Source organism: Eumetopias jubatus, unplaced genomic scaffold (assembly GCF_037043125.1).
Source record: "Eumetopias jubatus isolate StellerSeaLion01/CBP00866 unplaced genomic scaffold, mEumJub1_p1.0 scaffold_4, whole genome shotgun sequence".
Classification (NCBI taxonomy): Eukaryota; Metazoa; Chordata; class Mammalia; order Carnivora; family Otariidae; genus Eumetopias; species Eumetopias jubatus.
In genome coordinates this window covers 178609306-178613056 of record NW_028274810.1, presented here as the reverse complement: position 1 = coordinate 178613056, position 3751 = coordinate 178609306, and the positions used below count along the sequence as shown (strand labels likewise).

Below are 3751 nucleotides of genomic sequence, written 5' to 3'. Positions count from 1 at the left end.
AATAGTATCTCGCTCTGTAGATTCTACTTATTTTTCATTAAAAAGATACGAATTAACCAGTTTCTATCCAGTTTTCTAGTCATCAATTGCAAATTCCCTAGCCTATAGCTATGAGACTGATAACATAAATGAGCAAAACAGCTCAGGGAATTCTGGGTACTATAGTAAAATAGAAACTTTTATCACCTTTGTAAAACAGGGATAGTTGCTACTCAACTCCAACTGATGGTGCCATAAAGCAATGAGGTCTAGTTTTGTGAAAGCTTCCAAGGGAAACTAGAAATCCAGAAAAGGAAATGAAATCTCCTGAAGCTTAAATACCAGACTCTAAGTCAACTTTTAAGAAATATTTTATAGACCAAGACAAAAACATTTTGGATAAGATTTGGCCGATAGCCCAGAAGATTAGAACTATCACAGATAGTCTGTGCCAAATATCTATTAAATTGATAATGAGAAGACTTACACATACGAACCTTATTATCTTAACTACATAGAAATATATTTGTTGAATTGTTTTTGGCTTTCTACCATCACATTTTACAGAGAATTGACATTTGCGAAGTGCATTTAAGAGATTCTTTACATCTTCTACCAATCTGCTTAAGACCTAACAGAAAAAGTACATGAACATATCAATAGTTGTAGAAAACATATCAGGCAAAAGTCATTATCAGTTCATGATACAAATTGTTAGCAAACTAGGAATGACAGGAGACATTGTCAGTCTGAATAAGGACATCTACAAAAAATCTACAGGTAGCATTAGGCTTCCTTTCAAAAAACTGAATTCTTTCCCTTCAAAATCAAGGAAAAAGTCAAGAATGTCCATTTTCACCACTCTTATTTAACATTTTACTAGAAGTTTTAGCCAATGAAATAAAGTAAGGAAAAGAAATAACTGCCATACAAATTAGAAATGAGGAAATAAATGAAGTTGTTCCTATTTGCAAGCAACATGACTGTTTATGCAATAAATCCCATCAAATCTACAAAAAGAAGCTTATTTGAACTAGTAAAGGAGGTTAGAAAAGTTGCACGGTACAAAGTCAAATTACAAAAATCAATTGTATATCTATAAACTAACAACAAACAATTGTAAACTTAACCTTGAAAAAGCACCTTTTACAATGGCCCCTCCTTCAAAAAACAAACAAACAAAAGAAATACATATAAATCTAACAAAATATGTGTGGGATTTATATAGTGCAAAACATTGATGAAAAAAAGTCAAAGAAGACCTAAATAAATGGAGAGAATACTGTGTTCATTATTGGGATAATCAATATAGTTCATATCTCCTCAATTTAAGTATAGACAATACATTCCAAATCAAAATTCTGGTAGGAGATTTATATATAAAGATAAGCTGACTCTATGATTTATATGAAAAGGCAAAAAAAAAAAGAACACTAGAATACTCAAAGCAAAAGGAAAAAGAAAAAAATGGGGGGACTCCCACAACCAAAATTTAAGAGTTACCACAAAGTTCCAGTAATCAAGGGGGTGAGGTTGATTAAAAATAAAGTCACCTTGATCAAAGAAGAGAATAGAAATTATAAAAATAGACCTATACAAATATGATCAACTGATATTTTTTAACAAAGCAAATTCAAGGGCAACGGAGATATGAAAGTTTTTTCAACAAATGGTGCAGTCACAGTTGGATATTCAGATGCAAAAATCGAACATACACTTCTACTTCACAGTGTATGTAAAAATTTAATCACAACTGGTGATTGACTTAAAGGTAAAAGATATACAAAATTCATAAAACATCTGGGAGAAAAATCTTTGGAAACTTAGGATAGTCAAAAATTCATAAAAATAATACCTACTTCCATAAAAGTAAAAAAGGATAAATTGGACTTCATTAAAATTAAAATAATTTTTCTTTGCTAAAGGCATTGTCATGAAAACCAAAAGCCAACCCTCTCACCAACTGGGAAAAAGTATTTGCAAAAATTATATATTTGATGGGGTGTTCAGATGGCTTAGTTGGTTAAGTGTTGGACTCTTAGTTTCCACTCAGGTCATGATCTCCAGGTGTTGAGATTGGGCCAGGAGTTGGGCTCCCCACTCAGCTGGGAGTCTGCTTCTCTCCCTCTCCCTTTGGGCCTCCCCCCCAACTCTCTCTCTTTCTCTCAAATAAATAAATAATTAAAAAAAATAATATATTTGAGGCAAGTGACTGCTTGCTGGATGTAGCTATGGGTCGTGTGACCAAAAGGGCTCCCCACAGACATTGTCCCTCCTCAGCAGGTCCTCAGCGCCCTGCCCCACCCTGGCCATGGGGTGCTGCTACAGCAGCCAGAACAAGGACTCGAACCAGGACTGAGAGGAACAGAAGCTGCTGCTGGACCCTAGCAGACGCCCCCACCAAAGCTCTCAATGGAGTGAGCCCAACTACCACAGCCTGCCTCCCACTCGCACAGATGAGCTGCTCTCCTCCAGCCTTGCTAAGACAACCAGCAGCATCACTGGTGTGTCTGCTCCTGCAGACTCCCAGGACATGGAGCAGCATGAGTACATGGACTGGGCAAGGCAGTACAGCACCCGCTCAGCTGTGCTGAGCAGCAGGCTGATCCACAGGAAGAAGCTGCCCCCGCTGCCATGTCTCACCAGCCAGCCCCACCAAGTGCTGGCCAACAAGCCCATCCCCCTCTCCGACTTACAGCATGTCTCCAGGATAACTGCTTATGCCACAGTGTACTTTCTCGGATCTGAGTGGATGCAAAAGAGGAGCTGGTTGTACAGTTTGGGATCCCATGAAGAGAGGAATCCTTGCACAGCTCTTCTTCTCCTCTCTTCAGCCCAACTCCACCTTGCCTCCCCTGACCTCCAGCCTCACCATGGCTTACACAGAACCCTAACTTGCTACTAAGCACAGAGAAGAGTATGGAGGAAGAGTGAGGCTGGAAGCCTGAGCATATGAAGATGGAGTAAGGGAAGGCAGAACCATTTGGGACTGGCCTTCAAAGCCCTGGCCCGGGATGGGGTGGGGGTCAAAAGGTTAGGGTCTAGTAGGTCTCCACTGGGAAAGTGGAGGTACCACTGTGAGGGTGAACCCTAAGGGGCCTGTGGGAGCCCCCTTCCCACCCTTTCTCTTGGCTTCACTCCTATCCCCCTCTCTCCTACCTGGTGCTCACATGCACCTCACTAGGTTTTGTGATCAGAGTCTGGACGAGCTTAATTTTGAATGAATTAAGTTTGTATTTCTAACACCCTGGGTTTTTACATATTTGGGGCTTGGGGGTTTTGTTTTGGTTTGTTGCCTTGATAAAGGAAGTGTATTCATCCGAAAAAAATAAAATAAAAAATAAAAACATTTGTATTTGACAAAGGACTTAAAGCCATAATATATTAAAAATGCAACAAGAAGGAAGCAAAGGACCCACTTTAAAAATGGACAAAAGTAGGGGAGCCTGGGTGGCTCAGTCAGTTAAATGGCTGCCTTCGGCTCAGGTCATGATCCCAGGGTCCTGGGATCGAGCCGCATATCGGGCTCCTTGCTCAGCGGAGAGCCTGCTTCTCCCTCTCCCTCTGCCTGCCTCTCTGCCTACTTGTGCTCTCTATCTCTCTAACCAATAAATAAATAAAATCTTTAAAAAAAATGGGCAAAAGTTAGAACAGACTCTTCATCAAAGAAACTATTCAAAAGGGAAAATAAGCACATCAAAGATGATCACCATCATTAGCAATTATGGAAAAGCAAATCAGAACCACAAGGAGATACCACTCTACACTTACT

General features: G+C 39.7%; 1 pseudogene; it reads left to right on the top strand.

Annotated features, from left to right (window-relative positions):
- Positions 1-2290: 2290 nt before the first annotated feature.
- LOC114213630 (ragulator complex protein LAMTOR1 pseudogene) lies at positions 2291-2772 on the top strand (annotated as a pseudogene).
- The last annotated feature ends 979 nt before the right edge of the window (positions 2773-3751 follow it).